General features: G+C 36.9%; 1 protein-coding gene across 1 annotated transcript in view; it reads right to left on the bottom strand.

Moving 5' to 3' along the window:
* Window positions 1-21767, bottom strand: part of EYS (eyes shut homolog) — a 909330-nt gene that overhangs the window by 360272 nt on the left and 527291 nt on the right. The window lies entirely within an intron of this gene.

Consider the following 21767-nt stretch of genomic DNA (forward strand, 5'->3'; position numbering starts at 1 on the left):
GATGGTACTGTAAACTTGTGTTCCCATTTAAGGGTCTCTTCTTTTTTTGATTTCAAGAAAGCCATCCAAAGACACGTGTACCTCAAATTCAAAACTAATTTTTAGTTGAACTACAGTTTGTGACAACCCTGGCCATCTATCCTTTGCCACTAAGATAGGAAAACAGGGAGAAGTGAGATGTGAAAAACTCCAAAACAGCACACACACACTTTCAAGTCCTTGTATTCCACAAAAACTATGAAGGAAAACACAAGACTCTGGTCTTTTCCAGAAGACCATTAGTGAGATCAATAATCTAGATGCGTTGAAAACTGATACTACGTACAAAGGCCACCAAAATATAATTAAAGGAAAATTCAAGTCATATGGAATGCATTAATTCATACTAGTATGGACCTCCACAGTGTTAGAAACTGTAAACTGAAAAGCTGCATTAAGGAGAAGAAGGAGAAGAAAGGATGGGGAAAATAACACTTGAATGTATTATTTTGAAAAACTTCCACTTTACCTTGAAAGGAGGTTAAATAGCTGCACATACTGATCTATTTTAAGTAGCTCCAGAAAACTAGCTAGCAAATTTGCATACTGAAGCAACACAGATGAATATAAGAAACATGCACAGAAGCATATTCATCCAAAGAGAGCGTTCCAAACAGCTCTCCAAGAAAATAGACTGCCTAACACGAATCTACTGCACCTAAGTTTTTTCCTTTGCCTGAGGAAGGCCAGTGGCCAAGACACATTCTAATTTTCCTCTTCTATTTCTTGAAGATGTATTTTTGCAAGAAAATTCAGTATCAGCAAGAAGTGACAGAATGACAACCTTTTATACCAAAGTCCTCCATCTATCCACAAAACAGGCACATCACTGCACAATTCTCTGCGTCCTGTGGTTGCAAGATTCAGGTTGCTTTGTTCCTGAACACGAAGTTGGAAGTTTTGATAAATATAGCATGCTGTTAATGTGGATAACTATTTGAAGTGAATCATGATGGAACTTCACTACATTAGCTACATTAAAAAAAAAAAAAAACAAAACCTCAAGAGATACGTTTGTCACCAAGCCATTCTTACATTCTTATTTATGTGAGCTACTGAGGCTGATCACTTGGATCAGTATTGACCACATAGGAGTATAAATTCTGAGGTTTTTCCAAATCTTTATCATGACATATTATTTTACACACTCTTGAAGCTATTGTCTTTAAGTGAAGAGAAGATAAACAAAAGAGTTTAATAGTTCTCTGATTGATCTTGAGACAGTATTCAGAGTGAAAAAAATTCCAATGGGGCTACAGTGAGAAAATCTTCATTAACTGAAGAATTTTGGATGAGTATTATAGAACTCAGCTCTATTTTTCAGTCTTCAACAGGAAACTATCTTTCAACATGATAATTGTACAGTAGTTAAATAATAATTGTAACAACTGTAATAGAAATAGAAGCAACAACTAAAATACTAGTACACTATTTTAATGGTGGTCAAGATTATAATTCAAAACCACACTGTTACTGAGAGGCACTCTCCTTCCTTTGTACATTTGAGGTTAGACAAAAAGAAGGAATAAAAAGGCCAGATGATTACCAGAGGGAAAAAAAAAGATTCACACGCTCCAGATAGCAGAATTAGGTATAATAATAGAAATGTCCACTTCAGAGTATGATGTGGGAAAAAAATGAAATCCGTTCACTTCTCCCTCCTCCTTTTAAATATAAACGGGGGGGGGGGGGGGGGGGGGAATCTGTAGTAAATGCAGCCCTCTTCTAATCCCACTGATGAAGTTCCTTATTTCTCTTTTTTAATTTTAAAACTCAAAATTTTCAAATTTGGCCAAAATTCCAAAATACTAATATCCATTTAATAACAATAAATGTCTTATGGCCAAAAAAACCCCTGATATAACCAAATTTACAGAAATCAAGACAGCATATAGAAGTAATTTACCAGATGTCATATGGATATAGCTAAAAGCTGGAGTAAGAGTGACTATGCTAGTACTGATCCTTCCTCTTCCAAATGTTCTGAAGACCCATGCAGAGATATCTGGGCTAATCAGGTATTACTGTGGTAGCACCTAACACCTAGAAGAGGTGTACAGTTGTAGAGTAGCAGTTTAGTGACATAGACATTTATGACAATCAGGAATGAATTTACAGACTTCGGTAATTCTTCATTAGGAGTCCAGCGAACATGTGCAACCTAGAAGTTTTCAGAAGCTTGGCCAGACTTCAAGAATGCAGAAAACAAGTCACTTTCATGTCAAACTTTAATCAACCTCATTCTAACAGTGAGTCATCACATCAAAGAGGTTTCTGGTATTTCTAGATTAGCAGAATTGTCGTTCTCTTTTCCCCCAGCATTGTTTATAGGCAATAACCTCACCTGATTTGGCTGGTGTTTTCTGAAAGCTCCAGTGAGAATCAAGGTAGAGACAGAGCTTGTATCTTTCCAGCTATTGGCTGTAAGTTGCAAGGATGCTGAATCTTGTAATGAGCTATCATGCACACTCAAAAATACACAGTACCTTGGTTCTATCTATAGAATGCTCCCAAAGTATTCCTACAGACAATTAGGGCTTTCTATAGTCCAATTTTTGATAAAGCAGCCATCAGGCTGAGTGTTGCACCATGGAATTTGTCCAAAATTTTGAAAGTTTCTATCTTAATTCCTAAGGCTTTCAGTTAGACAGGGATATTTACATTCCTGATCACAGCCTCAAGCAGATGAGCCAAGTACACAGAAAAATCTTACCTTTTTAGTGATTTGTGCAACAAAGAGAAAGAAAATCAGGTATATGGGGATGCAGAGCTCAATTATGGGATAACGGGGACAACCTGGAACACAACACTTTGTGAGAAAAGAGAACAGAAGGCTAGTGATGGAGCACAAAGACTTCTGCATCTGGATAAGGCTGACCCAAGCCGTCATGATCTTCTCTGTCCCATAAACATCTCCCAAGTAGATCCAAAGGTATCCACATCTGTCAGCTTTGAAATAGTCTCATCACCCTAAAATCTAAGATTATAGACTGCCTTTCAGACTTGGAAATCATGGGAAAATCTTGGGGATCTACAAGGTTCTGAAATACACCCTATCTAAGTGAAAAGGGACTGCAAAAGTGACAAACTCCAGAAGAACTGAAATCCTAATTCTGAGGTTAACTTTCAGAGGAACTGCTGAAGAGTTGCATAAAATTAAATTTGAAACACACCCCTCAGAATCAAAAGCATTTAGCAAGTTGTCTAACAACTGTTGTATGGGTTTCCTTCTGCCTCCTTCAACAGAAAATAAAATTGATGACTGAACAGTTTCACCCCTCTAATCAAATGCAGATATATGGAGTCACAATTTCAGAGGTGCAGAAATGAGGTTAATTCTTAAAAAAAAAAAAAATAAGATCAATGTCTCATTTTCTAATTTGTATCTTTTATTATGTATCTAAATTCAGAAAAGATTAGCAATTAGGTCTGTGATTAGGCTTGTATATTCATTCAAACATGGGAGTATAAAGATTTTAACACAACAACCCACTTGTTCCCTGGGATAACCTTGAGAAGTCCAGACATACGAACTAGATACTAGTTCACTCAAATCTCAGTTTCCTCATTGTGGTAATGTGCTCTAAAGGATAAGTTATTATTCTTTCAGTGTTTCTTTGTACGATCAAAATACACACGGTACAGCAGCTTTAGGGAACAAGGCAGCATACCTCTCTCCAAAGTTACTGAAGTCAAACAAGAGTCAACTTGATAAACTAAATGGACTTCTATCTAGCTACAATCCCTTATTGGCAGTTTGTGATTTCTACGTAGAAGTAGATCTAAAGCCTGATTTAGCTGACACTTCCTTCCTCCTTCCCCAGAGACCCAGAGCTCTCTGTTATGTGTCTGTGCTCCTTGAATATTTTCCAGAGAGTCTGACACCTTACAGTAGCCTGTAAGAAAACCAATACATTCATGGGAGAACTGACGTCCCCACACCTTAAGCCAACTCCTGACAAATCCACAATATTTTTTTTCTGATACAAGTCCATGGCAGAAACCTCATGGGTGAGTATCATCAAGGATTCCACATCCAAGCACTTCCTTAAAGCGAATTCATGAGAGTGTTTCTGTCTTCCCGTTCCAAAACTGGATGGAGTTCATGGGGACTCTGCCTCTCTGGCTAGTGTTTCCATTGAAGCTGTACTAGAGAGAATTTGCCTTGTCCCCCGCTCCTCAGTACACTAATCCACACAGTCCTCATGGAAAGATGACGTTGTCTAGGCTGTACTCTATCTTTACTAAGGATCTGAGACAGATTTTAGCTCCAGGTTTTGCTGTCCCTGAGATTTTGTCTTCACTGACACAGAGGGAGCACTCTGAAAGAATCAAAGATGAAAGCACTGCAGCAAAACAACACGGGGTGGGATGGGACGAGATGGGAATGGAAGGGAAGGGAAAGTGAACAGAAAGTGATTCCAGTCTCCAGCCCTAACACTATGTTTTCCAAAATGATTATTATCCAATTGTCTCCATTATCCAATTGAGTAGACCCTACAACTTACCATATACCCAGAACAAATTCTGGATTTCCTTCCCTACCACCAGTAATCCTGGCTGACCCTTGTGTTTTCAACTCCACTTCCCTTAGAGTGCTATTAAAGTATAAAAGTACTTGGCTTCCTCTCACCAAAAAAAGAACTATTATCGTGCTGTACTAATATTTACTAATATGAATATATTCATGTCATTCACTAAAAATCTTCATTAAGTAAAAATCTGCCCTCTTAAGAAATAGCTGTGATATGAGAGAACATTGGAGGCAGAGATATTGCAGACTTTACAATCCTAACTTGAAGTATAATGACCTTTAGACCTTTTTCCAGTATCCCCATCCTTATGTAAATATTAAGTGGCATCATGCATAAGATATTAAGATTACCAAGGAAACTAAAGAGATGAGAGAAAAGCAGGGATGTAAGTGATGATATCTGTAAACAAAAAAGAAAAAAAAAGAAATAGAAGAAGTTGTTACACTGTGCCATGCCCTGCAATTGTTTTTAAAACATGGTATTTAAAATCCGATTCACAGAAGACAATATAAATAATTACTGTTTTAAGTTATCTCTTACTGCATTAATGTATCTCAATTGATTCACTGAAATAAATATTGCCAGTTTAACTTAAATGTGCTATAGCTGCTACACCGCACACATAAACCACTTGATTTTGCTAATTATTTCAAAGAGATCATTAAGAGTATTGAAAAAAACTGTACATGACTATTAGTACATTTTTAGGAACACCCAGTGGTCTCCAACAGTTAAAGAGAAAGGTTATACAGAATAATACTAGGATATTTGCTAATACTCAGAGAATTCTCCAAATAAGGAGAAAAATGTGAACATTTGAATGTTCAGACTGGAAACAAGGAAATTAGGAGAAACTGCGAGTATTTGGCCCAAAAAGTATATGGAGATGATCAAGCATTTAGAAACACACTTCTGTCTCTGGGAGAAACACAAAGTTGGAAGGGAACTGCTGTTTCAAGTAAGGAACAGTATTCTGATTCTTTCATTTCTACTATCATAAAAGAGACATTAGGCTTTTAACTCATCATGTTTCTGAAGTGAGTATCTTCGCTATGCTTTCTTTTCCTCTAGACTTGCCTGACTCATTTCTTGTGATACAAATTATTTCCGAACAGTGAAAAGTTCTAAACACGATTATTCTTAGAAGAGCTTTTGAGGATTTTCTTTTCTAATTAAGAGTTACTAACACAAAAACTGCTTGTGATACACACCATAACTAACCTGCCATCTGAGCAAACTTTTTTTTATAGTTTACACCGCAGAGTTTCTTTGGCTTTTTGAATACAAGACAGTATGCTACCATGTAAATCATTATGTAGCTATGGTTTAACAGCCTTGCTCCTATCAACTTGGGAGACAAAAAAGTCACTACAATATAACTATATCAAGAGGCTGAAACTGTTTTTTTTTCCAATATAGAAAACAGTACCCAAGTACCCCAAAGCTGCAGGTGAAAACCTTTAGTTGGGGAACAGCTATTTCCAGCCAATAAGTAAGGTGAAATATTTTTTTCTCTGGTACACGCTTGACCTGTTCAGGTACACTGAAGAGGCACAGCTTCAACATCCTTCAGGCTATGCTGTTTGCCCTCTTGTAGTAACTGCATTTCATGATCAACTGTTTGGTTATACACTCCTTGGCAGTGCCAGGAAGGAGGGATATAAAGTTGTTTAAGGTCACGATAACCTCTGAGGCAGACCTGAAACAACATGCACCACAGATAATTTGCTCCAGCACCACACTGTGTACTTACTAATAAGGAAAAATGCATCAGGATCCTTCATTCGAAGAAGAAAAAAAGAATAGCTATGCACAACAAATTGCTGGCCAGGCCAAGCCAAGCCACAGGACAACTTACTGTTAATTAGGCATAACCATCTCAAGAGTATTGAGTAATCAGTTCAGACTTCATGACAAAGTGACTCATGTGACCTTAGAGGAAAAAATAGGATCAGTTTATGAAGTCATTTTATGTTTCCCATAACTGCACACAAAGATTTACAGGCTATCTGAAACAAGACAACACCCCTGGTCAAAGGTCTGAGGTGCATAATCCATCCTTGCTCACAACTCTACAAGCCTGTTAAAATTAGAGGTATTGAAAAGGTAAAACAAAAGTCAGTATTTATCTCAGTGAGCCTATGTGACACATTTACCCTAAGAGAACGACTGCTTTACTCACGAGGAGGTAAGGAAAGAGGTGAAAGAGCCTGATACAAGTCTCACAGTAGCTCCAAGAAAACCTCCTTTGGGCATTTCTGTGAGCTGTGCAAAAGTCAGCAGGAGTCCTATGCAACAGTTGCACCCCTTCACAAGTGGAAACCCAGGGAAGAAGTCTGCACGCAATTTACTGCAGCAGAAAAAGTTGTTTATTTGGCTGTGAGAACCAGAGATTTATGTAGCTGTGATGTTTAGTCAGTCACTGGGACCTACTCTTGTACTGAAAAGTTCAGAAAAAAAAAAACAGTTTTAGGAGAATTCTTTTCTAGCTTTGAAGGAAACATTGTAGATCACACCACCTATCTCAGTCTTTTGTAAAAAGACTTCAGAATACTAATGTAAAGTCTCTTTTAGAAAAACAACAAAAATCCCCCCATCCAAAGAATAAAACAGCCCTCTTCCCTTGCCAAACCCCAGCTGACAAACAAAACTTCAAAACAAAACAAAAAAAAAGACACGACAACACTTTAATGTCTCCATATTTTACCTCTATACCAAGTGGAGCTATCCAACAGCAAAACAGGATTATGGTCAAGCAAACTGGCCTGAAGGGCACAGAGGAGGACTCTGAAAGCAGAAAGCAGCCCTAGCCTAGTACTGTTTCTACTCTTTAACAGCAACTGTAATAGCAAAACATCTCTATAGTACAATGAGTCAATATAATAATGTGTCATAAGGTCAAAGTCAATACTGTGAACTTCCCTTTGACTGAATAGTTTTAATACCTTTGCCAAAAGTCAGTCATCTTACTACACCCAGAATGGTGTAATCCTTCACAAACCTCTAGCCTTTTCCCCCTCTTGGATGATCTTTGTTTCCAATGCAACAATTTCCTACGCTTCCTCCAGAACTTTCCATCATTTACGGACTTTTACATCATCTCCTTTTCTGTCATTCCTCCAATCTTAAATACCTTTTATTCATTCTCCTTCATCACAACCAGTATCAGTTTCATTATGACTATTAATGAGACAGTTTTTCAATAGCCAGTGTTTTTTCTACAGGCATATCTGAATATTCATATTTTTATGATTAAAGTTATGGATCATGTAGAACTGTCATGGATTTCATTAAAGGGTTCTTTTTTTTTTTTTTTTTTTTTTTTTTTGAAAAAAGAGCAAGTCTCCATGAGAAATTAATATTGTATAACTCCTTTTCAATACTGCATCAAGGAGGCTTCAAACAGTGTTAGCTCTTACCATGCAGATAAGAGATGCTTAGAAATGTAAAGGTATAGTAAAAAGAAAATGTGACAATAATTAGTGTTATACATACAAAGAAGACAAGCAGATGTTTCTTACACAGAATTATTTTTTTAATTCTCCATATGCAAAATTAGAAGTAATTTCTGCAAAAGTGGTTCAACATTCTACTTAATCATGAAAGTACCTCATATATTTGTTTACTATTAGCTAATTACTATTCTCATTAAATTGCACTATAAATACATATAAGTATCTTAATCATTCTTCTCTCCAAAGGGGTGTTCATGATTTCACTGCATCTCATTTTGACTGTTTCAGTTCCTTCTTTTATGCTCATAAAAAATTTCACCTGGATATTTACTTTATTTTCAATACTCCTTGAGTAACAGAGTCTGCTCACGTCATCTCTTCAAAGAGAATCATCAGATACTTATTTTAATACTGACCACACATTTAAAACAGCCTCCTACCATTTAACCACACATTTAAAACAGCCTCCTACCATTTAACCGATTTTTATCTATCTTCCATCAAGTGTATTTAAATACTCATTGCCTCTTGTTTCCAGCAGTGTAAATTGGAGATTTTCAGGCTTAATGCTTTGACAGAAACTTAAGGGAAAAAACTGGGAAGAGTACAAGAACTCTGGTTTTCTTCAGGACCGATAACCTGTGGTATCATTTCAGGTCTCATTCTTGAAATTACCATCTTGAATGTTCTCACCTTCTTGTTCAGTTTTTCTGCTTAATTCTTAGCCACTCTGCTTCCTCACTCTACACTCACTTTTGCTAGCTCTGTCCTGACCCTACAACTTCCAACATCCTTCTACTTTACATACTCTTTTCTCTTTCACCTTCCTCATCCTACTTGTTTCTTCACTTCCAAACCCATAACACAGGAATTTAGAGGTTTTTTTATTATCATTTTCCTTTTAAATGCATGCTACATGCTTTACACCTGTACAGATATGACTGACTTGAGAACAAAAGTGAGGCTTATATGTTTGGCCGATTTCTCCAATTCACTATAATGTCCGTGTCAGCAGAGATCACAAACAGGAAGACAGTTTCTGAGATACACCAAATCAAGAAAAGATTTATTGTCCCTAAACTATTGGTTATCTTTTCTTAGCAGGATAAAGCCTGACAACTCTCTTTGCTTAAACTTAAATACCAGATCAAGTTTCCTTAGTGTTGCTTGGAAGTATTACAATTATTATTTGCAAGGAAAATCATACAGCCTCCATCGCTTTTCCTCCAGCCTTAGAGGTGGCATTAACTGTAACATTTGTTTTCATTGTGCAGTAGAATTAAAATGTAAATATCTTAACTTGAACAATGTTTATCAACTAACGGATTAGAGGCCTTGTACTAGAATCCAACAGTGTATACCTCCTACCATATGCCCCTCTTTGGTCCAGATCCCCATGACTCTTATCAGAAGTGCTTATCACTGCTGGCGAGCTGTTACTTGCTGCAGGGAATTGTAAAGCAGCCTCCTACTTACCTCCTCCACCAAGCTGAAGGAACAGCTGAAGTGACAGTGTTTACACTTCCTGAATACTGCTAAATCAAGCCTGAGGATTACTTATCTCCAGGCCATGTAACAGTATTTTGGAAGACCTATCTGTGCATTTGGCATGTACTACATATTATATCAAATAATAGGTATTTCAAACAAGGAACAACAGAAAGTCTAGTAGGGGGGTTTCTTGACTCTGAGTCTTTTGTTATCATTTTAAACTACAGAAGATGATAATTCTGATTTATTTTGGATATATTCAATATATGGGCTTAAGAGTGAAGCATAAGTAAATTCAGTAGTTACACTAACCACTCTAGAATTTAAACACAAAATGCCAACTACATGGAATTCCTTATGTCTTAAGAGTGACTGTTCTGCAAAAAATAATTAAACCTAAATTTTTTAGGCTATTCAGAGCCTACAGCACAAGTGACATTTAAAGATACCAGAATAGTACTCTTGCCTGTCTTCTTGGCTCTGCTTATGACTGTTATCACAAAGGCTATGTAGTTCTGTTGGTCCAAAAACCTACAACTTAAAGCAACAGAAATGCAAAAGGACCTTTAACATAGAATTCAGATATTATTTAACAAAAAGGGAAAATACTTTTTAGTTAACAGGAAAACAAATTAGTAGCTTTGCTAAACCAAAAATAGATATTCTACCCCCAAACTCTACTTTCTGCTAAATGTGAGGTTATCTATGTCTGTGGAAACTCACTTAAGTGCACTGTCTTTCAAAGACGGGAAATGCTATTGATCAGCCTTTCAGTCCCAGGCAGTAGATGCTGCCCGCAGTTCCCGCTGGCTTTGAAACTCTGAATGCCTGGAGTGGCTGACTTTCACAGATACTGCTCTCAAGGTCCTCACATTCAAAATCTGTTATCTTTGACATGTGTGCCAAGAGTTTCTTTCCCACTATCACAATGCTCTCTGCTATAAGCTAATATAGTCCTGGGACTATCAGGCAAAATGAACCTCTGTATAGAGGGACAATACAATGTCTAAACAATCTTAAAATATTACTGAAACACTTTTTGATGGTTAAAAGGCAGAACATAGTCTGGCCTGCTCAGCTCATAGGGGAAGCTTCACCCCACAGGTGAGAATGTGATACCTGTATCTATCATCTTTTTTGCTAGCACAAGAATATCCTATATAAATTAGCAACATTATTTTTAAAAGCTAAACCTAATTACATATTTAGAGGACACACACTGTTGTCATTTGTACAAAGTATTTCTTATTGCTGTGAACCATTTTCTTCAGCAAAAAGACTACCATTAATAACCTCAGTGCAGATGCACGCTTGTATGCAATCTCCTTGAAAAGTCAGCTTGTTAATTTTCAAGGAAGAAGATAGTCAGGATACTCTACTATCAGTTATTACAAAGGCATATGAATTAGTTGCTTCTGCTAATTTTAAAAATGATTATCAAAATGTTATCTAAAGTCATCTAAAGTCTTTGATTGTTACAGTTTTGTAAGTTTTACATTTTTGTGCTTGCTGATGACATAAAAAACACAAAGTGAAAAATAAAGCAAATATATTTCTCAAGTGAAAATGATCTGACCTAATTTAACAGACCAGCTTAATTTATCTTACTCTCATCTGACTAAGAGTACATAATAAAATCAATGAAAATGTGAAGGATTTCTACTAAGTCAGAAACATTAAATTATTTAAGTAGTAGACTTTCTGTAACCTCAGTTTGCATGGAGGCTGAGGTGTCCCACAACGTGATCAGCAAAGTTCTGTGTTCTTCAGATCTAGAATCAATAATTTTAATGTTATGTATTTTAAAATACTGAAGCTTACTGGGAGTTTCATACATTAGTATGGACTTAAACTCAGTCTGTGATTTATCTTTCATTTACTTGTTTAATTTCTTTGTATACTACTACATATACACCACTCACTTCACTTTGCAATCTCATTTTCTTCTAAATCAACTACTGATATCAGTACATTGCAGATTTTCACGTATCAGATTGTGGTATTTTTGCAGATGACTCACATTTATTACTTCTATTCTTTCTGAAAATTCTCTTCCAGGTTTCACTGCAATAGAGTGCATTTCAGTTATTTCCCCACACACATTATCACCATTTTCCTTAGATCGTGAGACATTCATATCAAAAATTGATTTTGCAACTGAAAGCCACACATTCATCTTCTCAAATTTCCTAATCATGATGCATTAAGTTATGATATACTAGATTATAGATTTGAAAGTCTGATGCTAACAAATATTGATATATGACTTTTTTATATCTATATAATGCTTAAAGAGAATAGAAACACTTTAATATGCAGGTATAGCATTTTAGTGAGATGAATGTTAAGAATTATTGACCTGGGAACTAAGTATTTGATGGAGTGAAGCTAAAAGTCAGTATTTTCTAAAGGGAGAAAATATTTTTCCATGTAACTGAAATAAAAAGTGTTCATATTGGTAGTAGAGGATATATCTTTACCAGGAGTACAGAGTGGGTATGTGTATGTATGTTGTATCTCTGTGTTTTGAGTGTGTTTTACAAGCTACATATACACCAGGATATGTGTATATTTATACAGTTTAAATATGTAGGTTTATACTTGTCAATATATTCAGGTACACATTCTCATACAGATATAGAAACTTAGAAATTAAAAAACTATATAACATGTTTTTAAAATGGTTAATGTTTTCCATTTATTTTTTTTTCTTGTTTTGACACTCACATATGGGAATTCCCACATCTTCCTATATATGTCCCTTGCCTAGAAGTCTGAGTATGAAGTCGTCAGAATAAAAAATGCACTTCAAAGTTACAGGCTATCAAAAAGTTCTTGCAAGTCAGCACTTTGCACCTAAATAAAAGCAGAAGCAGGCCAGGCTTGCATTAGCACTTTTATGTGTCTTGTATCAGATCACTGGGGAGAACGACTGCTTGTGAGAGAGGTCTGTAAACTTATCAAGTTCAAGCTTGTAGCAGTTACAGAACAGAAATTCAAGTATCAGATCAGCGTTCAACACATTCACTCTGCATGCAATACCACGCAAATCTATACAGCTAGTGTCTTCAGTATATTAAAACTATTTCCCTCCTTAATATAGCATATATAACACGATGCATTTTAAATCAGCACATGATTATAGCTCTTGAGAATGGGGAAACAAAACATAATGTGCTGAATAATAATGACATATCTGGAAGCATTGATAAAAGACAAAGTTTAAAATAATTATGAGAGTTCTAGCAGCTCTAGTGAATGTAACCGACACAAACCAATACAATAAAACAGTACTAGAAGGCAAAAGTGTCATGGAATCTCACCATTTTTCAGAAACCTCTGCATACACTGTTTCATGTAAATGAATAGGACTTGATCAAGGAGAAAGATGGAAAAGCAGTTCATTATCATGGAAAACCATGTGTAAAAAAAAATGACAGATCTGAATTTTCCTTTCTCCTAAGTGTGTCTAATTAATAACGACTGAATGTGAGCAAGAAGAAAATGAAGATCTGAATTTTGGCAGAGTAAGATTTTAAACAAAATAATTCTGCATATAAGGAGCTTTATAGTATGCGCCAATTTGATTATTACTTATCAGATTTTCAGATCCCATTCTGTATGGTAGGCAATCTTAAAACAGATAAGCATATACACTCAGTGTAAATAGATCACCTTCTAAGCAATGGGAGAGGTGGTGCAATAGAGGGAGTAAAATGTAAAACTTCAGTAAAATGCTACCCTTTATAATAAAAGTAGAAACAGTTATTTGCTGCGCAGTAGCCCTAGTTCTTTGAGATGTGCTGTCAACATGGATTTCCGGTTCTGCTGTATTTGGGTCTCCCAGACGTTCTTGTGAGCTCCATCAGCCATGCACATTATAATATATTCAGAAAAGTGGGTCCAACATTCAATTCCTTTGCCAAAAACAAAACTACAGAGAAGAAATATATGGAGGGAAGGAAAAGAGTTTCCATCCTGTCCCAGAAAAGATGTCTAAAGCTGTGACATTTCTCTTCATTTACTACAGATGAATATAGCTTACACTGTTTAAGCAACTTTTAGATAGCTACAATTCAGATAAACTCCATTCTTGGTGACTTGGTGACTAACTAGATACTTGCATGGAAGTAAATGATAACAGTCATCTTAAACAATGTCTCTAACACAATTCTCTCATTACAGTTATGGGATATCACAGAATCAGGAATCAGAGAATAACTGAAGTTGGAAGGGACCTCTGGAGAGCATCTAGTCCACCCCCTCCTGCTCAAAGCAGGGTCACCTAGAACAGGTTGCCCAAGACCATGTGCAGTCAGGATTTGAATTTCTCTGAGGATGGAGACTCTACTACCTCTCTGAGCAACCTGTTCCAGTGCTCAGTCACCCTTACAGTAAAAACCCTTTTCTAATGCTCAAGTAGAATTTTGGTATTTCAATTAGTGCCCATTGCCTCTTGTCCTCTCACTGGGCACCATGGTGAAGAGTCTGGCTCCACCTTACGTATTTACGTATTTATAAGATCCCCCTGATAAGACCCCTCCTGATCCTTCTCTTCTTGAGGCTAAATAATCAAGTTCTCTTGACCTTCCCTTGTATAATAGATGCTCCCAGCCCTTCACTATCTTCATGGCCCTTTGCTGGATTCACTCCAGTACGTCCATGTATTTCTTGTACTGGGGAGCCCAAGAACTGGACACAGCGCACCAGGTGTGGCCTCATCAGTGCTGAGGAGAAGGGAGGGATCACCTCCCTCAACCTGCTGGCAGTACTCTTCCTAATGCAGCCCAAGATGCTGTTGGCCTTCTTTGCCACAAGGGCATGCTGCTGGTTCATGGTCAACTTGTTGTCCACCAGGCTCTTTGCAAAGCTGTTTCCAGCTGGTCAGCCCCTATCCTGTACTGCTGCATGAGGTTTTTCCTCCCAGATGCAGGACTTGGCATTTTCCTTTGTTGAACATCATAAGATTCCTGTTGGCCCATTTCTCCAGCCTCTCAAGGTCCTCCTGAATGGCAGCACAACCACTCCTCTCAGTTTTGTACCATCTGCTATCCCATCATCCAGATCATTAATGAAGTTGTTAAACAGTATTGGATCCAGTACTAACCCTTGGGTTATACAGCTAGTGACAGGCCACCAGCTGGACTTTGTTCCTATGATCACAATGCTTTCAACCCAGCAGTTCAGCCAGTATTTCAGTTCTCCTCACTGTCCATTTATCTAGTCCATACTTCATTAGTTTCTCAGTGAAAAGGTTATGGGAGACAATAGTGCTGAAAGCCTTACTAAAGTCAAGATAAGCAAAATCCACTGCTCTCCTCCATCCACCAAGCCAGTTATCCCATCACAGAAAGCTATCAGGTTGATTAAACATGATTTCCCCTTCACAATCCATGCTGACTACTCCCAGTCACTTTCCTGTCCTTCCTGTTTTTGGAAATGATTGCTAGAAGATTTGCTCCATCACTTTCCCTGAAAGACCTCCTTCTTGCCCTTCTTGAAGAGAAGAGTGATATTTGGTTTCTTCTAGTCCTCATAAACCTCTCCTGATCACCATAACCTTTCAAAGATTATCAAGAGTAGCCTTGCAATGACCTTGGTCAGCTCCAACACTTGTGGGAGCATCCATCCCATCGGGGCCCATGCTCTTCTGTATGTCCAGTTTGTCCCTAATCCAATCCTCCTCCACTGTGGATAAGTCTTCCTTGCTCTAGACTTTACCACTGCCCTCAGGGGTTTGGGATTCCTGAAGGCTGGTCTTATCAATAAAGACCAAGATGAAGGCAGCGTTAAATACCTCAGCCTTTTCCATTTCCTTTGTCACCAGGTCCCCCCTGCCCAATTCAGCAGTGGGCTCACATTTTCTCCAGTTTTCCTTTTGCTGCTAGAAAGACTGTGTGGAAGCCTCTACCACAGACCTGTTCTGTAAACATGCAGACCAAATTCCCCTGAGCAGTCCTGCATTTTTAAAAGTATATTTTTAAAGCTGGTGGTAGAATATGCCTGAGCTCCATAATGTAGTTCAGAGGCACCAGATGAACAAATCATTATATGTCCTCATAGATCTTTGAGTACCTAGTTTAATATTTGTTTTGTTTGATCTATTTTGAAATTGTAGCAGGATTTGCATGATCCTTGCCTGATGAAAAAGGTCACAAACAATCCAGGTACAATCCTAAATCATATTTTCTCAGCAGTGAGATAACAGCAAGTCCTTACGTAGAAGTTTTGTTTTATACTGATCATTTCAGCCTCACTAGGAGATCATTTGGAATGTCTTCTTTTGGTCTGTAGCAAATAAGTATACTGATGAACAATCCTACTTTGAAAGATGCCATTTGATACCAGGCCACTCTCTGTAAGTATTCAAAAACTGCTTGCTGAAATGAATACTGAAGGCCTGGAAGATGAACTGTGGGATGAATACAGTGCTGACAAGGAAAATTAAGGACTCCCTTCATAACATGGTATGTTTGTTGGAATACTCAGCTGGGATTCAGATACCAAGATTGTGTTTTTTCTCTGACTTTCTCAGTGTTTTTAGAAGATAACTTGACTTCAGTATGCCTCAGTTTTGTCATCTGTAAAGTGGTAATAATGGTACCAGGCAACTTTTTGAAGTGCTTTCACATCTTCTGATGTTGTACTGTATTTTACAAAGGCTTGAAATATCATATAACCACAGATAAATGGATATATGTTCACTGCAATGCTCTAACCCTTTGTCTAACACAATACATGGAGATATACATATTTCCATGTACAATATTTTTGGATTTAAGGTTTCTGGAGAAGATCTAGAGATGTTCTGCATGACAAGTAGATTATTTTCATCTCTAGAATGCTTATGTGAAATGGCCTCTTGAGGATTCATACATGTAACACTCACTTGTGACTGAAAGCATATATTATCAGTCTTTATAGGCAGAAAAGTTGAAAGGTCTATTCTGTCAAATGTGGATATTTTTCCACCATGTGAAAAAGAAATAGCTTCTTATAGTGCTATGGTCATAACCACAATTGCCTATTAAATAAATACATGTTTCACCACTTTTCAACTGAGCACAGGAAAAACATGGAAAACTGTATTGCTTTAGAGCTCAAGGTATAGGCTCAGTGATATCCTTAGATGAACTTAATGCTGAATGAGTTGAATTTTTCTACAGTATGGAATTTTTCTAATGAAAGAAACAGATTTGGAATCTAAAATGATTTCTCTAAATTTTATATTATGAGAAAGCACAAATAATCAGCGAACACCATGAAGAAAGGCAATGGATAAATGAGCAGCAAATATTTCCTGTAAAACAGATGCATGCTTTGAAAAAGTAAATACTAGAACAGGTAGTCCAGGTTCCAAAACACTATTGGAAAATTAGTTTCTTCCAGTGGTGTGGTATGAGGACTTTTGCTGAAAGGAAGAAATATCCTGATGTATGTAGACTGGGTCACCTGGTCAGGAGCCTTAGTGAATTCCTTGATGGCTCTATTGCCAGCAGTACTTCATAGCAAAGCACAGGATCTGAAGAAGATTCCAAGTCTGCCATATTTTCTCCATGGGTTTGGAGTGTTTAAGCCTCACCTGTGGAAACTACCTCTGAAGAAAATTTATCTGACTATTGTTGTGTTAAAGAGCTTGCAAAACTCAAATGGAAATTCTTCTATTATAGCTAGGTTCAGAAAAACTTTAACATCAACATGAATGTGTTACGTATAGGGATATAAAGTGTACATACAGAACTTTGCAGAGTGCTAACAGACATTTCTCTGGGATGATGAACTTGGATCATTCCCTCTGATCCCATAAAAGTTTTTCTATAAACATTTATTTTTCTCTAAACAGATTTATTTATAAAGCATTATTTGCCACAAGCGATGGTCTGGTAGTTGAAATGCATACCTGCAGACTGGCTTAAGGAATACCCTTTTCTGCCAAACATCCCATCTCTCAAAGTCCTTTTCCAGATGTCCCTGCTACTTTAAACTCTCTTAGTATGTACTGTCATACATGAACTTATTGTCAGATGAGCATAACAATAATAAAACACATACAAAGCACGTAGCACCCATTTTCCCTGTAATAATACAGGATTATTAATAAATTCAGCAAGTCTAGTAGGCACAGAAGTATACAGTAGGCTTAACAGCTTGGAAAATTTCTTCTACCATGCATACTCCAGTGTATTAGGAAGGACCTTACTTATCTAAGAGTATTTTTCATTTGGCTTTATAATACTCCTATTTTCCATTGAATAAAGCATAAAGAGATTTGTTTCAGCATCAAGACAATGGCAAATACTACTTTTCGATACATTGTTCCTCTTCATCTGTTCCTTCTGCTACAAATAAGGGATCCAGCCATAGAAAATGGTTAGAAGATTCTGTTTTTCAGGATTACTTATGTGTACCACAAAATTTCATGTCTGTTCAGGTCTTTTGAATACATGGATACTGGAATCTTGCCAAGAGATACCCAACTCTTTCCTGTGATTCCCAAGCAATTGCTACTCAAGAAGTGAGGTCTAAAGCCTTTTTCCACTTCCTAATGTAGTCTCCTTAAGAGGGCGGGCCAGGAGATAGATGTCCTTGATCTCTTACAGGAAAGGTGAAAGAAAAGTAGGTTTCATCACTGTGTTCTTTCTGGTGTATTAGGCCCTCCCACTTTCAAAGAAGCAGCAGATGGTACTCATAACTCAACCATGGTATGCAATGCTATGATGTTGGTGACTTCTACATGTCTTGATATTGTATAAACCAACAAGCAGGACTGATATGGACCCCAAAGAGTTCACTTGGTGCCAAATAAATCACAGGCATTGAAAGGAATACATGGGAAGTGTATGCAATAAACAATACAAGTATGCTTCACACTGAGGGAATCAAAGAATTAGGAAGTAAAAAAAAACAAAAAGAGATTAACAGATTTTGTTAAAACCTGAGACAGTTCTGAGGAAGCTGTTTTAAGCCAGTCGTTATCCATTAGATGCGGAGCTTGAGACATATTTCCATGCTGATTCATGTCTTGATCAATTGTAGATCCACAGTGGTATGCCTAGACCTGCCAAGCAGCTTGGCCTCACTGTGAGCACAGTGTCAGGAGGCACTTCTAGCAGGAAGAATTTGATCTGTGTACTTATGTATGCACACTAGGAATGAAATCTATGTGGGCAAGCACTCACAGAAAAACAACTGTTCTTTTTCCATATCAGAACTGTAATGTTTACTTGTCTTTTGCCACCTCTTTATACGTGTCTTTTATAGTCAAGAATTCTTTTTAATTTTTCTACGTGATGTAAAATCAACCAAATAAAATCAATTTTTTCCACATAAACCCTCAAGCAAAAGAGAAAAAGCTATGAATGTCAAAAACCTCTTCTTAGTTTGATGGCTATTCATTCTGCAGAAGGTATGTTTATAAAAGTATAGTATAAAAACATAGTCCAGTACAATCAGTGTTTGAGTAGGCATATTGCCTAATATTAAATTCTAGAATTCATAGGTTTTTATGTGATCTTTTAATTCCCAGACCTCATTTCTGAAAGAGTTGTAATGTTCTTATAAAAGTATTTTAAAAAATGTCTCTCATTTGTCTCCGATTTTGAATTCAGAAGTGGTGTTAATTATATTATATATAAAAATGATTAAAGGGGTAAAAAGACATTTCTCTATACTTATTTTAAATTTAAAAATGTTAATAATTATACTCATATACCATGGCCACAGAGATACCTACTGAATTTAGATGCAAGTATATTTAAAGGTATACCTTAAATTCTGAAAGGTTTACTGTAGTGAAGTGAAACTGGTAGTTCCTGATTGCCTGCCAGCAGTAAAGCAGCCTCCAACCTACTTCTATGTTGATCTAGTAGTCTATGTGGCAGAACATGAAGAATAACCATCTGTTTCAGGTACTGCAGCATGTGTCATATCCATTGAACTAGCTGCTGCCTGATTACAATAAATCTCTTTCAAGCACCTGGCAACCTTGACAGACACTTCTATCTTTGTATAAAAACAGCCCACCACCTCAAAAAGTTATCTGAATGGAAATGAGAAACTCACCAGATTTTATCAGCTGATAAAGGCCAGAAGCTGAATCCAGTTCAGATACACTGTGAAGTTTGGGTAAGGGAGTGTTTAGACTCATGAGAAGTTCCTTATCATGCACAGCAGTGTGGTCTGTCCATTTCATACATTCCAGTACAGTATTGCTAACACCTTGTAAGGCAGAACTTAAAGCAAGATAACTGGTATGAGAAGATAAATGCTTTGTCACTAACATTTTAAGAATTTGTGCTTGCACAGACAGGGTTTGTCCAGATAAAATGAAGTGAGGTAACTCATCACTAGGAGATTCCAAAAATGAGAACTTTTCAGGGTATTCAATCAGTAAGTCTAGACCTGAAGTTTTTGTAGACAGAAGATGCGAAGCAAGAACACTTGACTGGATTGTTTTTGATAATATTTTTAAAGTCTCATGTGGATTTATGAGTAAATGTGTTTTGAACTCAGAAATACTATTTACTATGTGGTTTGAAAGTAGCTCTTGAAATACACAAGTCAGCTGAACATCTAAGGAAGTACCCTCACTTTTTATTATTAAATGATGGATCTCCATAAATGGATCATATGCTTCTGATTCCAGTGATTGTTGAATTTCCTCTGTTGTCAGCTGCTCAATAGCAGTTAATCTTTTTGTCACATCTGTATGTATTTCTTGAAAGGATGTACATGTTGAAAATGATGGTTCTAAAGAGATGGCCTGGGAAGGAAAAATAGTCACACAGTCTGTATCAAAACATGGAAAATGAGTATCTGATTCTTGTGAAGACAAAGGTAGAACAGATCCTCCTGTCAGAGATGCATGTGTATTTCCTGTAGTGGGATGCAAGGATGACAGTTTTGTGAACTCCACTGATGGTATTATTTTGCTAGATGAAGAAAATAAATACCCGGAAGTAATAGTAGTAGCACCCATTAGTGTATACCAGCTGCTTAACATCACTGAGTTCATCCAAAATGTCTCATAAAATGGAGATTGTTTGCTATGCAGAACTTGATCTAAGAATTCATCAGAGGGTTTTAATCCAGTCATAGAACATGTTGCACATATTTGGGTTAATTCACTTAAAGAATCAGCAGACTGTGATTTGATATTTGAGAGTCTCTGGTTGATGGATGAAGCAGCAACAGCCAGATATTCACTAGGAAGAGATGTTTGCATTTGAGTTTTGTGCATAACTAATGAACTAGGGAAAGATATCTGTTTTGAAATAAATGTCTTAGTAGTGGAATGAGGCGTTATAGAAGAACTTGGTAATCTCCAGCACTCTTCTGATACTGAAAATACATCTGACAATTCTCCAAGACTCTTTTGAAGCAACCTAGAAAGAACTGAAGCTGCACTTGTAGTAGTTGTGAACTGTAATCTGTGGGAGAGTAATGAGTGACTATTTAATTCTATTTCAGCCCCGGTATGCTACTAATTACTGCACTCATGTCTGTGGTAGATAAAGCAAAAGTTTGGTGCCGCTGTAACGATGAAACTTGTGTAGGGAAAACAGTATGGGCCATTAAGGAACTAGTAATAAGTGAGGCTGTATCATAACCATTTTGGGAAAGAACTACTGACATTAGCTCTATGGAAGTACCAGTAGCCACATATGGTACAGGTGTGATATTAGCCTTTATTTTCACTGAGACCTGAACAACAGAACTGAGAAACTGTGAAGACAGAACATCTGTTGAGGTTGCTATCCTGAATACTGCTGAAGACTCTCCAGTGACAATTAGTCCTCCTAGTCCATAGCTCAGTTTAGCCAAATTATTAGTCAGAAGTATCTCACAACTCAAAATACCTGTCTTTTTCAGACCTTTAAGGATAAAAAATTAAAAAAAAAAAAAAAAAGAAAAAAAAGAAAGAAGAATTAGGAGAAAAGAAAAAACGAACAACTTGGACCCTGGACCAAATCTGCAGCAAATTATATGGCCACTAAAACATCATTCAGTCTTACCAAGGTATTACATAGCAGACAAATACAACTCTGTAAATCATATTCTTAATAAAAGTGTAGAAGGAGTTTAAGTGACCTCAGGAGTTGAGTAAATGCAAACCCTCCTATTATTCACAGTCTGTATGGGGGCCAGCATCAGAACAAATGGCACTACTCAGAACAGAAGTATGAAATTTTCTACATCAAATTGCTGCTATGTATCAATATAAAATGAATGAATTGTGAATATTTTC

The sequence above is a fragment of the Dromaius novaehollandiae genome, chromosome 3 (assembly GCF_036370855.1).
Source record: "Dromaius novaehollandiae isolate bDroNov1 chromosome 3, bDroNov1.hap1, whole genome shotgun sequence".
Taxonomy (NCBI): Eukaryota; Metazoa; Chordata; class Aves; order Casuariiformes; family Dromaiidae; genus Dromaius; species Dromaius novaehollandiae.